Source organism: Lepidothrix coronata, unplaced genomic scaffold (genome assembly GCF_001604755.1).
Source record: "Lepidothrix coronata isolate B3197 unplaced genomic scaffold, Lepidothrix_coronata-1.0 Scaffold88, whole genome shotgun sequence".
In the NCBI taxonomy this organism is placed as follows: Eukaryota; Metazoa; Chordata; class Aves; order Passeriformes; family Pipridae; genus Lepidothrix; species Lepidothrix coronata.
Genome location: NW_016690268.1, coordinates 1660211 through 1683223, shown reverse-complemented (window position 1 = coordinate 1683223; position 23013 = coordinate 1660211). Strand labels below are relative to the sequence as shown.

Below are 23013 nucleotides of genomic sequence, written 5' to 3'. Positions count from 1 at the left end.
ATTACACAGATGGAGAGGCTGATTTATTCTTTTTGGAGCAACTTTAAGGCAGTCTGTATTTCCTCTCCTCTGCTGTTCAGAAACAATGCCAAACAAGAAGTTCAAGAAGATCTATATTAAACTGCAGCTATTGATCTGTCTCCTCTCTGGACTTGACCCAGGTTGAACACATCTTACATAATTCAATTATTTTAAGACCTAACATCCTGGTGTGCGCAAATGGATGTCCCCCATATCAGGCCCAGGAGTGAAGAGAATACGAGGTTTATGCTTAAGTTTCAGCATATTCCTAAGTGCTTTGCTGAATAAGGCTTTGCCCCAGCACGTGCTTATTTCTGATTCAAGGGCTCAATCTATTTAATGGACCTTTAGATAAACGCAATAAAAACAACAGAGGCATCCCTCACCTCTCCTCCCAAAGACCTCAAAAAAGCCCTCATTATCAAGATAAGAACAAGATTTATTTCAGCGGAATCAAAAGCGAAGCTTGTGAGAGCCTGTGTAACATGTGTCCATGGCACTAAGTACCCAGCAGTGTCAGTGCCCTGGGCTCTGCTCACCGGTCTTAAACCCTCATAAGATCCAAATTCACATATGTGGAGCTGGCTAAGTGTAGAATCAGCATATTTGTGACTTGGTCTCAATTTACTATGAGTATACTTTAAGTGTACAGTTGAGAATCCTCATAATTTCTACAGGCTTTTCCTCAAAAAGTTCTTTGGTTTTGTTTTGGGTTGTTTGTTCTGTTGTTTTGTTTTTTTACCCAAGAAGGCAGGGAGGATGTTAACATTTGTTGTTTGTTTCATGTCTCGGCTCCGTCTCTTTGGGACATACATACACTGTCCCCTTAACTATTTGGGGTACTATGGCCCAACTCTGGGCTACCTACCAGAACAGAATCTCATGATGTTGCAGCACAAACGGCAGGTACCAGCACTGTGCTATGATTTAGTCATTACTTAGTCTTAGAATCATAGCATTTTTTAGGTTGGAAAAGACCCTTAAGATCATAGAGTCCAACCATTAACTCAGCATTGCCAAGTCCACCGCTAAACCGTGTCCCTAAGGGCCACATCTACACATCTTTTAAATACCTCCAGGGTTCATGACTCCATTGTTAGTGACTCCTCCAATCAGCATCAAGAAAGGGACTGACCTCCAAGGCCTGAGGTGTGAGTCTTTGGTGGGTCTGTAGGGGGCTGATGGAGCCAGGAGTGCAGCTGGAAATGGAGTTCTTGTGGGGTTAATTTTGCAAGGGTTTCTATTTCTAGGCCATAGAAATACAGACCAGCTGCAAAGCATGTCTGAGGGATTCAGAAAGTGATGCTACCTTCTCTCTCCCATGAATCTGGAGAGTCAGCATAAATCAGCTCCTCTGTTTCCACAGAGCACTTCTCTGATCCCATATAGCAAAGCTCATGCTTGGCAAGAAGGGGACGGGTCAAACCTTTTTGCATCTGGAAAATCACCATCGTGCTCTCCATGCACGGGAGGAAGGAAGGGGAAATAACAATCTGCTCCTCACCATCATTTAGCCCTTATAAACGTAGTTCGGCAGCCTGAATGACAAACTTCTCCAGATCTTTTATAGTAGTTGTCAAGCAAGAAAAGACAAATGTCCTGCTGCTGAGATCCTGAGGAGCTTTGCCTGGAGAGGATGAACATGCTACCTCTTGGTTTTGCCTTCCTCAAAAAGAAAAATATGTGGTGCTAGTGGGGGGAGCAACCAGATCTGGAGGGCCATATGCTGGTTTTGGCTCACTGAAGAAAGCCAGCATCTGGTTCAGCTCTGTTTCAAAACTAAAATTGTTTAAATGGAGCCAAATATTTAAATATTATTTATAATTTTATTTCCTGAATATTAACTATGGTATATGGTAAAATGACTGCTGTACCTGCAATAAAGGCCTTTTAGGGCTTGTGAGCTGCTCAGTCTCTCTGTCAGCGTTTACAGTTATGCAAGCCAACTATTCACTGCATGGCACACAGTTTCAGCTACACATTCATTGCTTAATTAAAAGTACTGCTTTTAAAAGAGCAGTAGGTTCTGCTTTGGTTTTTTTTTTTAGTAACTGCGATAGTAAACTCCATACTAAAATGCTGAGCGCTAAGAAGTAATAAAAATTTATGAAATGCATGCAAACTCAATAAAATATTAGTTAAAAATTCATGATATGGTATGTCATTTTGTGTCAGGATGCACACAAACACTGTTCAGAGGTATTGGGGGGCTGGGAGAAAATAACTCTAACATACTTTGTGGAGCCAATATTCAATGCCAATTTCCACTAATTATCTGGCATTCTCTTTTTTTTAAGTGGGTGAGAGCTTTGTGAAAACTTTTCAGGCTTCTCTCATGAACAGCCTAAGTTTGAAGCTACCTGAATTTCTCCGAAGGGTGTGGTATGTGTGTAGTGTTTGGAAGGCGAATAGAAGACTCAGTGGGATCCTGGTGTTTATCTCACAGAGGGCATGTCAGGCAATCATCTCCAGAACATCTCCAAGATCCCCTTTCCCTCTATAGTGCCAGAACACTGTGGTTAGCCTAAGTGATCCTGGTAATGAGAGCAGGTCTCAAAGCTGTTTATCCCAGAACAAGGATGGCAGCAACAGAAAACAGAGAATGGAAGTTCCTACCAGGTTTGTTTCCAGAGAGGATTGTCCTGGCTGAAGCCCCTAGCTTCAGAAGTAACATCCCATGGCAGAAGCCCATAGGGAGGCAGATGTCTCTCACTGGCTGTGAAAAAATGTCCTCGCAGAGCAGCAGCTCTGCCATACCTTCCTTCCACAAATTTTCCACTGACTAGCTCTGGCAATGCTCTTCTAAATTTTCTGGCTTCTCTGACTCCCATTCATAGGTTCCTAGTTCTCTCGACAACTCTCAACTACCCGTGGGTGGTTTATCCAGGTGGCTGATAAACCATGGATGTTGGGATGCAGAAGCCACTCAGATCTAGCCAAGTTTATTAACTCTTATGTAGTGTTGCTCTGCTGCTGTTTGGGCCAGCTGGGATTCAGGAAAGAAACAGTCACCTCTGTACCAGGCAAGACCAACTTTAGGTACCTGGATATGCATGGAGCCAGACGGTCTCACCCTGCTTTGCCTTCTCTGCCTTGGGGACAAGTAGATGCAACCAGAGAGGTATACAGACCCTCCTGCATGGAGACAGGATCATACCTGAGCCAAGCTGCTGTGAGTCTGGCTGGTCCAAGGGAATCCTGAGGAGTTTCTGGGATGTCTTGGTGCTGGGATCTCAGTGTTTTTGCTGTGCCTGTGTTGATTTTGTTCACCATGTCTCACTTCAGCACCTACGTTTGCAAATCCTGCATGCACTGACCAAGGTTGCAGAGCAAATCAGCACAGCCTGAATTCAGGCCGTCTGCCCCACTGCCCAGGTAAAATGAGTGAGAATCTCACACAGTAACTGGGAGTTCTGTGGGGCTCCCCATAGCGTGCACTGGCATGGGATTCAGCTGAAAGTGTTGCTGTTGCTATATTGTAAATGTAATTTGAAAATTTTAGGGAAAAAAATTATTTTTAACTCTCATTTACTCTCAGTTCTCCTGTTTCCTATATTTTATTTCTCTTTAAAGGACAGGAAGCGTACATTGATCCCAGAGAAAAATACCAATTTAAAATATCAGACTCAGACATGCAGGCCAGAGCAGATGCTGACTACTCATAGAGCAATTGCATCTGGATACATTTAATATTATGTCCTCACATTTTTACGCTCAGTTTTTATGCTTGTCAGCAGATTACTTATTTCCCAAATGTGGTATTTCTGGATTGAACCTGACAGTCGTAGCACAGCGCATGAAATCTCCTTTGGGTGCATGGGATGCTCAAGCCATGTGACCCACAAGTTAGCTTCAAAAAAATAGATTTAGATACAAAAAAAACATATACACAAAATACAGGTATTTCACAGCACATAGCCAGGGAAAGCATAGGTCTGTTTTTATCAATGGGTGTCTGGGCTGCCTTCTGCCTGGATAGCTCAGAAATTTTCTATTTCACCTCGGTACCCAACGGTGACCTCAGTGTTTTCAAGAAGAACAGAACAAATAGCTGATAAAAAAAGGAGTTACAGTAGCCTTACTGAACAAATAAATTGGCAAGTGTATCTAATAATTGCATGGGTTCAGCATTTTTCTGCGATAAATGAGTAAACTTTAAATGTATCTCTGAGATGTGCTATCACAGGCATTGCCATGGGCAAGTTTTATCCAATGATGAAACAGCAAGGCCTTGTGAGATAAAGATGATAGAAGGGGTACTATCAGGTGGCAGCTGGGTAATTACAACTCTCTATTTGGGCTCTGTAGTGATGCTGCATGTGATAAGTGGAGAATAATGAAGAAAAAGGAGTAGTGATAATACAGGAGCTAAATGGTAGAAAATAGCCTATCATAGCCCACAGCCCTCTGAGTGCCTATGGGGACTTTGAACTATCTTCTTCAGTTTTCAACCACAGAAAAAATACTCTCTCTTTCTTCTTCCTTTGCTAAATTTATGTCTGGTGGGACAAAAGGGAAAACTGAAAGGAAATCAAGGGTATGTGAAGAGAATATGACCTTTGCAAATAACACTGAAGGTCACTGTGTAATTATTCTAAAATAAAAGTATCCTGTAATCTTGTCTGTACCCACAAAAGATGTAAGACCATTTTTAATGCGATTCTGAACAAGTTGTTGGGGATCATGGTTTATGAAAGGTCAGCTAAAGTATTTCTAATTATATCTTGTCTAGCTCTTTGATCAGAAGAACACAAATGCCATTTATTGTGATAGAGTCAAACTCTGATTAAAGAGAAAAACTGTCAAAAGACAAACTCATCACATGTAAACAAAAAATCCTATTTCCTGAGTGAAGATTGGCTTTTGTAGCTTTAAAACAAAAACAAACAAACAAACAAACAAACAAACCACAGGAGAAAATACCCTGGAGCTGCTCACTGAAACTTTTACCCCAGTTTGTTCCTTTTTATTTTTTCCCTACAGATAGTAATACTTACTACGGCTCCTGGTGAGCTTGGCACAATTTTCTAGCTATCTGAGTAACTCTCAGTAATTTTTTTATTCTCCTGGGTAAGACAATAACTCCATGACACACCTTTCACTTGGGAATCTGATACCTAAATGCCAGTTACGCTGGATGTCATTTAATGTGGATGTGATTTAGTGTGGATATGATTTAGTTTATAAATCATGCAATTATACAAGAGGAAAATCTATGTAAAATATTTGCTGCTTAAAGATAAGAATTATATTGTTTTGCCTTTTGTTTTTTTACGCTTAGCTAAACAGGTAGAGTAAGAAGTGTATTGTGAATTATTCATGTGTGCTCATGTCCTTTTTCTTCTTAGGACACTGACTCTGCACTACCATAGACCCAGTGTAATGGGGCACCTCATGACACAGAAGGTGATGTTGCATCAGCACACTGGCAGGATGCAGAGTGAGTCTCTGAGGAGCAGAAAGATTCAAAATGAGACTTTTTTTGGTATAGCAAACTGTGATGTTTATTGATCTAAACATTAGTGAGGCCAGTAGTGAAACTAAGGAAATTTTACATAGTGCCTGGATTTGGGAGACTTGTAGCTTGTTGGTAAAACTGAGAAAAATCAAACTCAGTTTTATGGGGAAAAAAATGAACTGAACTCTTGTTCTCATCATGACAGAACCTGACTAGAGTATGACAAAAGCATTTGTACATTACAGAAATAAATGGCATGTAATAAAATATTTACAGCTGAACAGAATGCTGAAATACCACAACTGAATAAACAAGGAAATCCACATACGTGTTAGAAAAAAGCTTTTTTAAAGTATATACCTGATTCCAATGATTTCTGTTATATTATTAAATCATAACATCTGTTCCAAATTTTAAAAAGTTCAAATTGTTACTATGTTTGGTGAGGCACTGAGATGACTCACACCAAGTCCAATCCTTCCTTTGATTTCAGATAAAGGTCTTGGTAAAAAAATAGATCACAAATCAAATTCCTTGGTGGGAAGAATTATTAGGCCATCTCAGCAAAAGTAGTTTCTCATTATTGACTGACTCCTACTGCCCTGGAGTAAGGGAATTTTGTCATTCATTGACCTATGAGGCCTTACTTACATGTAAGCCACTTAGGACTTTGGCCAGGTATGTGAAATGCAACTGTGACCACATGACTCTGCAGTGGTGCCCCGACAGTGAGGTTTCCTGGGATGGGGCTCAACTCACCTACTTCTACACACCTAAAAATTCATCATCTAAGTCTGAGTTAGCCACTCTGATTCTTTTTTTTAGACAATGGGGAGAAACTGGCACCTTCTGAAAGAAAATTAAGCGACCTGTGTCAGACATCCACCTTAAGAAGGGATCAATCACCCTCTGGAAATACCTGTTTCTCCTGATGGAATACACAGGGAGCCTGGGGTGACTGGCTTAGACATTTTACTTTTAGATACTGAAGACAGGTAAAATGAATTTCATCCTGCCTTTCAAGGAGATTTGTGTCCAGTGGGATCAAGACAGGTCTCTATATTTGGACATTTCTTTCATTTTAAATCATGCTAAGTGCTTTCCAAACCGCAAGGATGAATAACATTATCATTCATCTTAGTCAGTCTGGCTTGCACTTCCCTCATTTTTGTCTGCACAAAGCTTACACAGAGGTTTTCAGGTGGCCATGATGACTCCAGTGGTCCTCTGCTCCGTCTCCTAAACCCCATTCTCCATTGATCATTTGTATGGTCACACAGTGAAGCAGACCAGGACACTGACCTGGCTGAAAATTGAGTAGGACAAAAAAAGATGCTGTCTGTTCTGGCTCAAATGACCATACAATTATGTTTGAAGTATGGAAGAGACACCAGAAAAGCAGCATTGGGGCTAGAGACTGCTTCCAAACAGCCTCCATTATATACCTTTCCTTTCCATCATTCATTTTTCTGGAATCAACACTAAAATCCTTACCAAGGCTTCACCATCTTGCCTAGATCCCTATAGTTTTCTTCTCATCACCCATGCTGCTCTTCCTCTCTTGTCTATCCAGCAAAAGCAATCCCTTAGGATGAGCTCCCTCAGTCTATGCCTTCTTTAAGCAATCTACTCACTTTGAGGGGCAGCAGAAAATAACTGCAGAAGTAGTTTGTCAGTCTATGGTTCAAACAGATGTTTGTTGGCAAGGTCCATCATTTCCCAAGACTGAAGATTCACAACTTTTTCTTCACTTATGATGATGATGATGTAATTACTTTCTCTGCAATCACTCTGGCCATTTTGGTCTGCTCTCCCATTGCCCCTCAGGACCCAGATCAAGTTCACAGTTCATAAACATGTATGTAAGCAAAAATGAGGGATCAAGGGGATCAAGCAGTGACTGGGAGGAAAGAGAAGGATGGGAACTCCTTAAATGGATATACTGACTGCAGAATAGATACTCTCTGGCCCTGAAAATCCAGGGCTTTAAAGGCAAAACTGCTACACGGATTGAAGCTTGTATTGGTTAGGGAAACTATTTCTCTTTGAGTAACTAGTTTTGAAGCTTAATATCAAATTGGCCATGACACTGACTGTTGAAATGGTGGAGAGCAAAACTTGGCACTTTCTTGACCTAGAAAGAAATTAGCATTTTATTTCAAATCAAGACCGCACGTACAAAGTGCATTTCCTAGTTGTCTTCACTTGTTGGGTGTTGGTTCACTTGTTTCACATCACACATTGGCATGCATCAGCTGTATTCTTGTTGGAAATACACCAGGAGGTGTTCTCCAGAAGTGCACATGCAGTGTTTCCACTGCTTAGAGGCATTCAGTTTGAAGGCTTGTGCCACAGCTAATCCAGATTCACCCTCTCCGAAACGCACAGAGTGTGGATATGGGGTCCTCAGCACCAACTGTTTTAATCTATCAGACTGCTCCTACTGGTCTAAATTACTTTGCTAACGGAGATGTATCTTATTATTACCCAATATGATAAAAATAATTTCTCTCTGTTTCAAATTTGCCCTCCTGCCGAGACCTCAAAACAAAGTCAGAAATCAATTGCCACTTTGCAAAATGAAACTGGCATCAGAATCAGCCTTTGAGGCAGACAACCAAGACACACTAACAAGGTTTATCTTTGTGGTCCTGATATGATCCCTGTCAAAAATCAGAAGTTTTCCCATGGCTGTTTGTGGTCTTAGACTGCACTCTTACTCACTGATTTCTAGCACCTTAGTTCATAAAATGTACATCCATTATACATCACTTTTATATCTGCATATAGCAGTTTATAGGTATGAAATCCTACTCCTATACACTTTCTCTCTCCTGCTTCCTGACTTCTTCTTTTCCTACCAGTCTTCTTTTACCTCCTGAAATTGCAAAGCCTATCCCAGGGAAATGAAGCCAGAAATTTTCATAATTTTGAAGTGTATTCGCACAGACAGGGAATAATCTCTTCTTCGTGTCCCTGGTAGATAGGACAAGAATTGATGAGCTTAAATTTCTGCAAAGGGGATTTAGGATAGTCGTTAGGAAAAACTTTCTCATTAAGCCTTGGAATAGATTGCCTAGGGAAGATGAAGGATCTCCATCACTGGTGTTTTTTTCAAAAACAGGTTAGACAAGTGTCTGTCAGGAATATCACAGGTATAGTTTATATTGCCTTGAGGGGGTAGAGTGAGTAGATGTCCTCTCAAAACCCTTTCCAGCTTCTTTTTCCTGTGATCTTCCAAGGTATTCTGAATTGCTTATTTATCTATATCAGTGCATCTCAGTATTTCTAATACAATGTTTATCCAAGATTTGAAAATTCCTAATCCTTCAGGACTACAGATCACTCAGAATTATGTGTCTTATTATCCATTGATGCTTGACACTAGTGCAGACACTGCTGGTCAACTACTGACTTTGTTTGGAACACTGTCTCTCACATTTTTTCTTATTCCCAATTTTCCTCATAAAGTGTCATCTGTAGTTGTAAATCAGACATATCACTGAACCTCTATTTAAAATGTTAGTCAAGATGAAAAACCTGTTGATAACAGTATTAAGACCAACTAGCTTATTTATACCACCAAGTTTTGAAACCTTCCTTTTGGTCAACAGGAATACCTTGTCAGCCAGCGGATCCCTAAAACTAACAAACTTGCAATATCAAAACATATTTACCTATTATATACTGAAGAGTAATGGGTGATATGAGGATTTTACACCCAAGAAGATCACACTAACATTACACCACAGACAGAATGATGTTCATTAACAACACAAACACCTGAAACACCTTAAAAACCAAATGTGTTTGGTTTTGTACATTGACGTTGTGTCATGATACAGTGGTCTCGTTTTATTCATTTCTATGTGTTGGTGCAACAGGGTACTTCCTTCCTACTTCTCCCTCCTTATTTCCTTCCTGGTTACCATTCCTTGACTGACTATTTGGTCTTACACGAGTTCATGCCCATGAACTCAACAGCAATCTGGTTTGGGAGATGAGAAAATCTGCCCAAAACTGCCTGCTGAGAATGCAGTGTAGTGCTGGAACTACAGAGGTACATGGCACTGAAGAGCTTCTGTCCCACACAGCATTAATGGAGCAGTTAACCAATAGCCACCATCCTTGTTTTGTGTCCAGCTCTGACACCTGACTGAATTCATGGGTTTTTCCTAAGTCAAAGCTTCCGATTACACTACACTGTGTGATAGGATAGGACTCAATGAGGAGAGCTGCTCTCCACATCTCTGCGAGATATCTCCTATCTTGTTTGAAAGCTGATATTACCCTCTAACTTTGCTGGAGCTATTTTAGTTAAGCTATAATAACTCAATTGGCTAAATCCTTACTAGTGATATGTAGTTAGAGATCACCCAGAGCTGATACTGGGACTGCAGATCTTGTCCTTAAGAAACTTTAAGATCTTTTTTATTTTCTCAGAAATATCAATGGAAAACATAATAAAGCAAAGGATGGGCAGGGACTGATTTGTCAGCAATGACATCAATTCAAATGTGCATCAAAATGCAATGGCCTGACAGAGATGAATGACAAAAACCCAGCTCTCCCACAAAACCTCACATTCTTGCTGTACAACAGGCAATTATTTTGCTTAATCAAATTTTCAGCTAAGCTGCCTACAGTGTCAGGAAGCCACAAAGTCATTTAATAGACAGCAGTTTGAATGGGCTGGAAAGGAAATATTTAAGCTGAACTGATCCTGATGGGATTTCCCAAGCTCAAGAAATTCTCACATAAAAGACATTAGGGGGAGGAAATAAGTTGGCTTTTGAAGGACCAAACTTGCAATTTTTCCCCCCTAGATTTGAAATCAAGTGATATTGGTTGTTTATGCAATGAACTCATTCTACATATTTACAAATAACGTAGAGCTTCAATAATTGCTGTCTATAAATGGATTTCCTCTATTACATTAAGGTCCAAGTCTGAGGAACCTCTCAGATTCTGATTTTCTCAGAAATGTTCCTCTGTGTTGGACAGAAGGGAATAGACATGTCCATGATATGATATGGTAAAGAGTACTTGAATTATACATATTTTGAAAGTGTAGACATGAAAGCAAATGAACCACCTCACAAAATACCTGCTTCCAAATTCCTGCCCTGCAGTAGATATTCAGTCCATGAACAATGATTCAGAGAGCAGTTCAGGTTTCTAAATATAAAGCCATTTTCAGTTCCTATTTGGTGTACTGCTCAGCCTCCAGCTCTGGCCCGTCAGACTGTGGACCTCCTGTAGGTCCTGCCTGCATCTGCCAGCTCCATGCAGACATTTTGGATACCTTCAGATGTTTACAATGGCAGTAGATGCTTATATTTAGGCCTGTGAATTGCACCCCTGATTTGTATGTGCTCCAGTTTCCTATCTGTAAAATGACAAAATAAGCCTCGCTTCTTCCCAGCTTCAGACTGTGCCAGCATTTGTGGAGCTGTCATGAGTATTGACAGGTCTGAGAATGCCAAAGACATTTCCAGTGCAAAAACCTCATGGATTAGGTTTAAGTTTGTGCACAAAACTTCTTATGAGATCCTTACGGCAGCAGCCTTCTGCCTATCTGCTTTTTGTGGGTGGCTAATTCCTTTCCCTGATGTGTCTTTCATAGGCTGATCACGGGCCACATGGTCTGGCCCTGCACACTGGCAAACAGTGATGACATCTTGTCTAGAGTAGCTGCAAACCCTCCTTTTGGAGGGCTTTTCCCTATTACATGTATGCACAGGAATGCCTGAAGCATGACCTTAGCTAGAGCCTCTCATGATTCTGTAATAGGACTAAATTCTACGACCTTCCACTCATTAATTGCTCAATGAAGAGGTTTGTGTAGAGTAACATAATTTGCCAATAATACAAAGCTATTCTCTACTTGACATCCAAACAAAAATTCTGCTAACAGTCTGTTTTCTTGTTCTGTAAAGATTTTCACTGAGGTACCTATCATTTTAAAAAGTCAATCTTTTCCTTATTTAAAGGTGTTAAGCAGTCCTTCATTCTGGTGGCTGCTTTTCAGATGCTTCAGGCTCTCTGATTATCAGAGATCAAGAATATCACCCACTATCCTTTGGAACTGAGATTTGCGACAGCCCATAGTAAATGGCCTGGAACAGGAAAACATTCCACAGATAATTTAACTGCACCAAATTATTTTGGAAAGTGTTTATTTAGGAGGACTTTGCACTTCAGTCATAAAATTATTGATTTGATATAAAGAATTCATTTTCTGGTTGTATTATTTTATCATGTTAGCTGTCTATTGAATTTCACTATTTCTTTCCCAGGGAATTAGTTCTCAAAACAAATGTATTTGGTACTGAGTTTGAAAGGGTTTTATTGACTTTCTTATTGTGTTTTTCCCTCCAGCTGACTTCTATTTAATCCTTTTGATTTAAATATTTCCCTATGGAGGAATTGACCGCCAGGAAGGACTATAACATCAGGATACGTTCTACTCCATCCATTTTTAAACATTTCTCCTGAGTAATTAGTTCAACCACTGTAGGACCCTGTCAAGAATGTTCATATGCTTCCAGACTCTGCTTTCTTGCAGTTATGAGTATTTACATTTCTTGGGCTTGCTGGAATCAAGGGCGCCAAAAGCAAATGTAACTATCATAAAATTGAGGAGCTGCTCCCAGTTCTGATACTGGCCTGCTCAGTATTCTCAAATCAGTGGCCACTCATCAGTGGGAGCTTAGAAAGAATTTCAAACCCTCTGCCTCAGACTTACTAGTAAAGTATCAAGGAATTTATAAATTGTTCCATTTCTTTCAATACTTTGTCTTTGGAGAGATCTCCAAGCTTAGTGTATGAGAAATTTGAGGTACTGCAGAAAAAAGCATCAGCCACTCATCTCCTGACAGCAGACACTGGGTACTTTGGGCCTCACCTAGAGTTACTGAAGTCAAGAATATGACTCAGATATGCCTACATGTGTTCCAATCACATCTCTAATTACAAAGCAGATAATCTCTCTTAGTATTCTCTAAGGAAAAGTTCATTTACCTACCAATCAGTTTGTAGATTAATCTTCCCGCTCTGTCATGAACTTATCCTGAGGAATACCTCTACTACTCCATGACCTAAAAATATTTATTGGTCACAACATCATTGTCAAGTGAACCTGCCCACTCTGCAGTGAATGTATTGCAGTAGGGTCATGCGATAGTTTTAATAATATACGGCATCTATATTTATATCTATCTTCTCTATTTTCCATCACTGTAGTCCTGGTATACATACTGTATGTACAGAGTAGCCCAGGTTACATCTATTCCTTCTACAGGCATAGTTGTAATAACTTATCTGTGAATAGGATCCAGTCGAGCTCATTAGGGATGAGATAATCTCCAGGACTTTCTCACATGCAGGCCTGGATGGAGAAAGAAGTCTTGATGTATGAGTTATGCTTGGTCAGCTTGGACGAAGCTTCACTGTTCATCTTTCTTTTACTGAGGTCAGACATGTCTGCAGCTGTTATACATTACCTGATTTTGTAAATACGTGTGTAGATGTTCCCAAGCAAAATCTCCTTAGTCATAAATCTTAATTAAGTCATAACTAGGAGTTACTATTTGAGAGGTCTTCATACACCAGACATCTAAATGTATTTATACAACTAAGTACTAAGAATTTTTAAAAGATTATTTGTGTCATCACTACTTTCAGATGAGCTGCATAGAGTGCGAGATGAGGCAGGCTAGATAAGCAGCTGAAATATGAAATTAATATGTAGAGATGAATTTGCATGGACAAACAGAAGCAAAATCTCTCATTCAACTTCATCTCTGGTTCTTGTGAGCAAATAGTACTGAATGAGGAGTTTGTTCAGAATCAGAACCTCTGAGTGCTTCAGTGCCTTCCCATTTTATTCAATGGAATCAAGAGGTTCCTTAAAGGAACCAGCTATATTCTGAGGGCTGATTGGTCAAAATTGATGGGATGCTACAACACATACAGTGTTTACAGAAATTATCACATTTACAGCATAGAGTGTATATTGAATTTGAAGTGTGCCTGTGCAGCTAATTAGGAGGATAGCATGGGAAGAACTTACACAGACATGACCTGATATAAGAGATGGGAATTTAAGAGATCATGGAGAATGCTATAATGAAAACCAACACACTCCATGATCCTAAGAAATACAATCTCACAGGTACACATCCACACATACACATTTAGTTTCCACTGCCAAAATGAACTATTAGATCATAAAATTTGATCTGCAATATGTTAGACCTATTACTTCATCACCCAGTTAATTCTGTATGGAGCCCAATAACTTCTGTTTGATGAAAGGATAATTTGTGTTTGACTAATGTGTAACTTCTAGAGAATATCTAGTCTTGATCTTACAATAGCAGGAGACAGAAAATCTGTTGCATGGTAGTTAGTTTGAATGGTTAATCCCTCTCACTGATTGAAAAAAAAGTATCTAACTTCCGTCCTGGATTGACTTAGCTTCAGATTCCAACCAGTTTCAGTCTCCATTAAATTGAAGATCACTTCAGTGGTCTCAGGAAAGGGATTTATATACTCCCATCAAATCCCTTCTCAATTTTCTTTCTGATAAGATTAAAAAAATATTTTTTTCCCGGTTCTTAAATCACTTACTGCATTTTTTCAGAACTCTCTCCATCTTTTCAACAGTTTTTGAAAAAATACCAAAATCAAACCCCATATCCTAGCTGTTGTCTTAGCAGAACAACATCTGCAAAAGTACTACTACCCTTCTACTCCCATTCATTACTTGAATGTTTGTACAGGCAGGTTGTGTCCCTCATGGCATAGCAACGCATTGGAAGGGGCTGTTGAGTTCCTAGTTTGCTAAGACCACACTTTTTAGGACACTATCAACTATTTTTCTTTTGCTTGGCTTATATTTGGCAAAGCAAAAGAAGCATCTCCTTTTCCTGAGGTGTTTGCTTTCTTGTTCTGAGCATTCTGCTTCCTCGGTCTTCCAGCAGCCTACCTACAGTGTGTCATAGGACTTCTTAGGCCCACACTTTCCTGTATTACCACTCAGCAGAGCAGTTTGGATTTTCCTTATTAATGCCATTCCCAGGTACCACAGGGCTCTAGTTGGCTAAGGCTTTTCTACTTTACCTGGAAGGACTCCCCACTTCCCAGGCTTGGTTGTTTCTCCTGGATGCACCCTGACTCTACGTCATGTGAGCCTGCACACATACCAATACCCTTCTACTGCCATCCCTCTGGTTTCTGTCCCAAGAGATCAGCTGTCCTTGTTGAAACAGTCCTGCATGCATCTAAGCTGAGTCTGTGCCAGACTATGACCCCAAAGAGCAAGCTGTGCACATCAGAAGGCACAGATAGCTCTTATCTGTCTAGGTTGCCCCAACACATGTTAGAAAGCAGTAAATTTCAAGATAAGATGTCTGCTACATAAAACCTCTTTTAAAAAAAAAAAATTAATAAAACCAATACCCAGTCTTGGAAGTCACACTGAGGAGAGCAAAGGAGGCAAGAGTGAAATGGAGGAGTGAATATGGCATTGAAAATTATCTTGAGACTTACAAATCGGCAAAGAGAAAATGCCTGAAGTAGAAGTTGGCTGCTGAAGTCTCTACTAGGAATAACAAGCTATTGACAAGCCAGAGAGAAGAATTATACGAGGAAGAGAGGTCACTGTTAGCCAAGGGGAGACATGAGAGATGCTAAAGGGAAGAAATATATTTGTTCTGAGGAGGGGGAGCATAGACAATCGAACACACAAAGACTGCCAACAGTAGAGCCTGGGAACAGAGACAACATTCTGGCCATACAGACTATTCCTACTGTTCTCAGTTTACAGTAGTGAATCCCTAGGGAGGAAGAGTTTATAAGTCCCGCAATTCAGAAAATTTGATGTCCACCTCTGAGCCCACCTATGACTCAGATAGTAATTGCTCTAATATCAAGCCTAAGATCCACAAAACAAAAAGTAGCAGCCATCTCAAGGCATTTTTCAGTAGGAAGTTAAGTGGTAGCTGAAGCCAGCCAGAACTGTACTCACCTCTCATATATTTTTCACTCAGTGTTGAGGAGTTTAGAATTCACCAAGGAAATACCATATTTGACAACTAAATTTCTTTTTCTCAACTAGCCATTGCGGTTCCTTAGAACAATGGGTTTAGCCAACATTGCTTTAGCCAGAGAAGCAGGTCAATATTTGACTCTTGCACTGCTGAGTCTAGGTAAGCAGTTTAGTTAAAGCAGTGAGAGAGAAAGATGGTGAAAGCCAAAAATCACTGTCAAAGACAGTAGGTCCCTGTGATAAGAGAGAGAGAATCTTGGTTAACAAAGTGGTAACATTTTATAAGCTCACAAAAACTCACAATACTGGTTCAATGCCAGGAATCAGATGCAAAGCAGATTAAAGAATGGACTGGCTCACCAGCTGAAAGTAGAACAAATGCAGAAGGTTTCATTTTGGATCAGTGATCTCCAAAGCAGGCTAAAGCCTGCTGGAGAGGGAGCACCAGTACACCAGCTTATGTTCCTAGTGCCAGGAGGGCACCACAAGCTGTTGATGCTCAGCTCTGACAGGAGGAAAGCAAGTCTGCATGAGGAAAAGAACTTTTTGTTGTTTTGTTTTCTTTTCTGAAAACCCACAGTGTAATAGTATCCCCAAACTACCAGATGATTATCAAAAGTTCAAGATACATGCAATTTGTCTCCTTGGAGTACTTCACAATATTAGGTGAATTTAGGTTTCAGACTGTTGAGTGCTAAATTACTCATCACAAACAAAAGTTGTACTGCAGGATAGGTGTTGATAATAATGCCTGATAGCTGTGCATAATGTTTCGTTTGGCAGAAGGTAGTCTGACTATTACAGGAAGCAATTGGCCAGAGGATCTTGTTGAGGCATAAATAGTCAAAAAGCAAAAATTGTACAAGTGAAAAATTTGCACAGAGAAATGTGAAGCTCTGTTTATTAATTCCTTACCAAATAAAAGAAAAAGAGCTTTTCCCTTACTGGTGGATTTGTCTCCTATGCAATGCAAAGAGAAATATGAGAGACTGAATAAAGACTGAAGATAGACTCTGAAGAGAGATGGATATTTGCATGCAAAACAGTTGTGCTTTAGGAAGTTTTTGCCCTGTGGTTGTCAGAAGGTAAATGGGAATTTATGTGGGTGAACAACAACTCATTAAGGTAAAATGTGAAATAAACTGTGCATACAGGACAGAATGGAAGAAGTAAAAATCAGAAAAACATCCAATCCTAAACTGAAAAAAACACAAGATGTCCTTCTGATCATGAAGGCACCAACATGACATGATTAGTGGGTTAAGGGACCAAGAAAACAAACATTTCATGGAAAGCATTTTCCAGCAGACAAAGAAGTTCCCATCAGAGGCCAAGGTAAAAAAGACCCTTCCCCTATCTTTGTTCAGTTCCTAGTCTAAAGTTCCCTTTCCCTTAAAACCCAGATCAAAAGAAAAGCTGGATATTCTGTCCTCTTTGGGAATCAGCACTTATAGAAGAAAATATATGAGAAACTTTGTGGTGTAGGGAGCCAAGAGAATTAAAGAAATATGCATAACATGGCTGTTTCCTACTCTCAACAAAGGGAGAAACTCTGTGAGAGATGGCCGATGCCAGACATTTTTCAACGCTTGATATATCAGCAAGGTTCTGGCAGGTGTCCTTAGAAAAACAGAGCACTCGTCTGAGCACGTTCGATATCCCCTTGGGAAACACTGTTTTCCTCTGTGAAGCACTGGGTGCATTTTAACTAAAAAATACAACTTTTTTCATAGTAGATAAACCTCTGAGATTTATCCATTGGATTCCGATGTTAAAAAAAATAAAAAAGAAAGAACACAGCTTTGATACTCTGAGAAGCTTTAGGGAAATTCAGCTCTTCTGCACTAAATTTCAACAAAACATAGACTCTGTGGAAGGGAAATTGCCTACTGCAGCTGGTCAGAGTATGGCACAGGCTATCTCATCACCTCTGACTGGAGAGAGAGGGACACAAGGACTGGACTGTGAATGGAACAACTACGTGATGTAGGTGCATGACTAGCACCCAAGGAGCAGTAGCATGCAAAGACAGGCAAGGGACATAGAATACAAGTCAGGGTAAAGAGAAACTGAAAAAATTAAATGAATCAGTGTTCTGGAGTAAAGAGTTCTGAGGGTGAGCTCAGATTAAGTGATGTCCAGATGCTTTCAGGTAGGTCTGGACACAGATCTCCTACACCATCATAGCCAAGACTGGGGTTTATGCGTTCCATTTGCTAACAAGTGGAGTGTTAATTTACTCAAGAAAAGTAAGAGGAGAATTAGTCTTAGAGTGTAAGTGTCAAAAAGTTTCATGTTTTTATATATGAAAGGTCAAGGTTAGCCTAAATTACCATAAACCACTTTTTGCCATTGCCAAAAAGACCTGTCAATTTTCCCATTTCCATGCATTATGACAGAGATTATTTTTGCAGGTACAAGTGTATCACTTGAAAATTAAATATCAATGAGGAGATATTTAACTGTTCAGCCATAATCTTTATGACATCTGACAAAAAGGCAGGAAAGGAAAGTCTATGCTTAAAAACCTAATTTTTTACACAGAAAACCCCCGAATATTTCTGTTTTAGTTGAAAGCTAATTAATTAATCTTCATTAATTACATGAATTTATTAAGATCAGCCACACAGACAAAGCCCTTATTATCAGTGTAAGAATGACCTCTAAGAACTGTCAAAACTTAGCATCCATAAGTGCAAGTAATTTGCAGTGAAGTTCAGGTTTAGATATGCAACTGCTGGTGCCACCTGTCTCAAACCTAACAAACATCTGAAAACAGCACATCTCATGAAAGAAATAAAATGATGGGATTATACTCTATTCTGCATTTTGGACTGTTAGGCACCAGGACAGCACAAGAAAAGACGTACCTGTCTTCTGGGAATACTTGAAGTTAGTAGAAAAATTAAAATAAAGCATGGGCATGTTTAGCAAGCAGTGTCAGAGTACACATCTGACTGCAGATACAGAAGGGGAAAAATGAAACAAAATAAAGTCAGTCAGGTTGATGGTCCTGGGACTCTTCGTGAGAATGACAGTGGAATTATTTATGCTCAAAGACATTATGAGCCCTGAGGTCAGATCAGGTATCCTAATGTCAGTGGAATTCAGAGACGTTGTGGGGTGCTGAATTGCGAATTTTTCCCAGACAAGTCCAAAACTGGAAACAGCTGGATCATCTTGATACCTCTGATTCCTAAACATAAACATTTTGGGACAGATAACCTTTCTACTGTTCAGTAACATAGGGAAGACTGCATACAAGGATGTTGAAGAGACTCACATTATGAGCTATTTAATAGACTTGTCATAAGTATTTTGGATTCTGGTGTTTATTGCTAATTTCTGATGGCTTTATGCTTAATTGGGAAAGTGAGGGAATTTTATCTCCAGGAAGGTGGAGTAGAAGCTAGTTGAAGCTGGTTGTTATGTTCTTCAGTGCTTCATATTGTGTAATGTTGACCAAGCTAAAACTCAGGCATTGAGTGGAGGAGGTCTCTGCCAGGTTCTTTGGCTCAGCTATTGCTCAGAAAAAGTACATACTTCTCCTATGGCAAACCTAAGTAAGATAACTGTTTTCTCTCTCTGTAACATTGTCTGGATCTTCTGCCTGAATATAGGTTCTTTGCCCCTTTGAAGAATTTTTTGCAGAGCACACAAATGTTTTTTGCAGAGCACCATGTTTTCTCTGTTATATTTCTTTTGTAGAGACAGGTAGCTCTTTCAAGCCTTACTGTTGCAGTTTACTCTCAACAAAAAATTCTCATGGACTCTTGGGGGTCTTCCTTTCATTTTCTTCACACATACATCCATTTACATAGAACTAATTCTGGTTATATTCTCTCCTCTCATTCTACTTCTAGATTAGTTTTGAATGCTCAGATATTGTTAATTACCAAAGCTAGAGTTTTTCCACAGCTGCATCTCTTGCTTCTTTACTGCAGTATTCCATTAATTTTTTAAACTGTTATTCAAAATTTTAATGGCTCTTTTTGTCTCTTGAATAATACCAGTTTGGGCTTTACCGTTGGCTTTCTTCTCCATTTGCTTCTTGCCTAAGGCTAATTTCTTAAAAATCTCTCATTCAGTGACAGTCAACCTGCATCCTAAGTGAAACCCCAAAAGTTAGTCCCAACCTAGTCTGCACACCATGTCCCTGAGTGTACTGCTGCCCTGGACATTGTGTTCTGATACTGAAAGGGCTCACTCCAAAGCAAGTCTGAGTACAGCAGATGTGCAATCTAGGTCTTCTGTATTATGGCAATGCTCCAACCCCTAGGCTGCAAGGAAAAGGAAAAGGGGCACTGCACATCCTCTCACAAGAATCAGCCCTGCCCTGTATAAATATATACTATCCATATATTCTGTGGGTGAAAACAGAGAATGAAATCTGAAACAGAATGGGAGAATTATGAAATTAAATATTGCTTAAATTCAGCCTTTTTTCAAAACAAGTATTTGTGTGGCATATCAGAAACATTTAATTCCACTCAGAACTGAAACAATAACAAATTCTCAGATGTCAGCATTTCTTACAAAAATTATATGCCATAACTCAGCTGTTCTTGTCTAACAGGATTTTCTCATTAGCCACCTCAAAAGATAGCATTAATACTTCCATGAAGACTTTTTTCTCTCTTCATTACATTTCTTTAACATGTTGATGTACACATATTGACTTAATAATTAACATTATTATGCTGAATAAAATGAAACAACCAATGATGTCTTATTGGAGAATCTTATTCACCCTCAATTCCGTTTTTTTTTTTAATGTTAAAGCATCATGAAAAACTTATAAAGTCATCTGGTCCATCTAATCCTGCTCAAAGCTTAGCTAACTTCACAGGTAGATTGAGTTGTGCAGAGCACTGTCCAGCAAAGTTTTGAACATTTCTAAATCACCTAGGCCTATATGATGTGAAAACTTGTAAAGGGCTTGGAGTCAGGACCTGCATCTCCTATTTACAGCACCAGTACATCCGCAGTGCTGTCAATCATTTTGATGTGTAAAGTACATAAGAATAAGTCCCCTTCTGTAAGACTTGCATTATCTACTTGCACACGGTTGACATACAAAAATGACTGACATCAATGTACAAAAGATGAAAACATACAAAAATATACAGCCACTGGGATGGTTAACACCGAAAAGAGAGGAAAAAACCTGAAAAAACTGTGTTCACCAAATCAACTTGTTTTTTTCCTGTTCACTCTGTTTATCCCCTAACTTTCAATTTGGTAGGACATCCATCTGCCTTTCAGACTGCAAGGATTTAGGGCTCCTGTGTAGCTTTCTGCATCCTGCAGGGTTGATAAATAAAGGCTAAATAATAATGAAAATAACTGAAGAATCAGTATCAATACCTCAATAGACTCTGTAATTAACAACACACCATTTGCATGTCAAAATTTTTTACATTAATCAAAATGAAAAGAATGAAGTGATTATCTCTGTTACTACATTTTCCTCCCATTTCCAGAGGTATTCTCTAATAAAATCCTAAACATGGTGCAGGCATGCACTGGTCTGTCATGCTACTGTTATGTTGCCAAACAGGTAGCATGAATTTCCCTCAGCAAGCTATAAAAAGTGCAGAAGTCAATGAAGCAGGATTTATGGTTAGAGAAAGAGATTACAGAATGAGACTTAAGCACATGCTTAACTGCTTTGCTGAGCTAAGGCATACATGGGGACACTGATAACTTTAACACTTGCAAAATCCTTCGTGATAGAAAACCACCATTAACCCTAAAATGGTTACATCACGCCAGCAGCTTATTAATAGAGCTTTTATTTTTAATGGAAAAGGAACTGGTTTCCTACTATATCCTATTTCTCTGTTTCTATCATGTTGTTGCATAGGTAATTTAGACTGATATTAATTTTGTCATGACAACTCAGTTCTGCAAGATAATATTGTACTTTTATTCCTTAGGAATAGATCATAAACTCCAAATAATGTAGAAAAAGTATATGAGAGGATTGAAATTTCTGTCTTTTGGGGGACAATGGATGAAATATTAAAAGGAATGCATTTAATTAGTAATTATTCTCTGGAAATGGTACATGTCCTGTTTGTTAGTTCTGATTTTAGAATAGATTATAGATGCAGTATAGAAGCAGTTTTTCATAAAACAGTTGGTTACAGTTATCATAATAAAAGAAGTTTAAGAGGGGAAGTGGTGTAATTATATGCATGGCTTTGCAGCTCTAGGTTATTGATTCATATCCAGGTCAGATAACTAATAGTAAGAATTCATTCTCAGGAATTATAACTGATTCTGGTACTGTTCAGGACAAATAAGAAAAGAGGTGACAGTGTAATGTTTATTCAATACTTTACTATTGTAAATTATTGTATATGTTGTAGCTTCAGAACAAATCAATCCTCTCATAAATTTGATCTGAGATAACATGTGATGAGAAAGTATTTCTCTCTTTAGCATGATTATTCTAAGTATATATGGCCAGGCGGTCCCTTGCATCAAGATTCTCACACACATAAATTCTGTGATCCTCCCCAGTCCTTGACCTGTTCCACAAGATGGTCTAGGCTTATGGATCTGTTTATGGATTTGTAAGATATCAGATCCCAACAGTAATTGGTGGCTGAACTCCAACCTGCCGTGCTTATAGTCTTTTCCTTCCCAAAGCTCACAGATTTAGGCTGGAAGTCTTCAACTCTCCAGCTGGGGACTCCCAGCTACCTGTGACCAGAGTTCTGGGAAATATGTCCATTGACTTTACATGTAATGAAGATCAAGTCATAAAATACTGCCTTTAAAAAAAAAAAAAGAGAATTATGTCACAAATGGAGAACTACTATTGATTTACTGGCACAGTCTATGTTGTCTGGATATTTAACTACTAAATCAAAGCTACTGGCATCCCTTGTTTGAGACATATGAGAGAGATAGCTTCCCCTGGGTATCTCCTCCATTTATTTCAAATTTCCTTGATTCCAGCAGGTAATGTGCATAAAATCTACACTATATATGTACACTTCTGAAAAAGCACAAACTTGATCAATGCACTGTTTCATCTTTCTACCTTTCTATCTTATCAGCCTTTTTTCCAATGCAAAGGAAAAAGGAGTGCGAGAAGATTTATAAGAGAATCACAGCACAGCTGAGGTGGGAAGACACCTTTGGAGATTGTCTAATCCAACTCTCCCGATTATGCAGGATCACTTACAGTGGGTTGCTCAGGACACTATTCAGTCGAGTTTTGAGTATGTCCAAAGTTGGAGATTAAACCTCTCTGAGAAACTTGTTCCAGTGTCTGACCACCTTCACAGTGCAAAAGTCTGTACATTGCCTGTATTTCAGAATGCGCCCATTGACTCTTGTTCTCTCATTGGACACCTCTGAGAAGAGCCTTGCTCCACCCACCTTCATGTATTTCTGTACATTCATAAGATTTTCCCTGAGGCTTCTCTTCTCCAGGCTGAACAGTCCCAGCTCTTTCAACCTTTGC

At 39.3% G+C, this 23013-nt stretch overlaps 1 long non-coding RNA gene across 1 annotated transcript; it reads left to right on the top strand.

Annotated features, from left to right (window-relative positions):
- The first annotated feature begins 2503 nt into the window (after nucleotides 1-2503).
- LOC108500297 lies at nucleotides 2504-22666 on the top strand. Its single transcript, XR_001875816.1, has 3 exons — nucleotides 2504-2640; nucleotides 5370-5461; nucleotides 22604-22666. It is a non-coding gene; the product is annotated as an uncharacterized LOC108500297 (long non-coding RNA).
- Nucleotides 22667-23013: the final 347 nt, after the last annotated feature.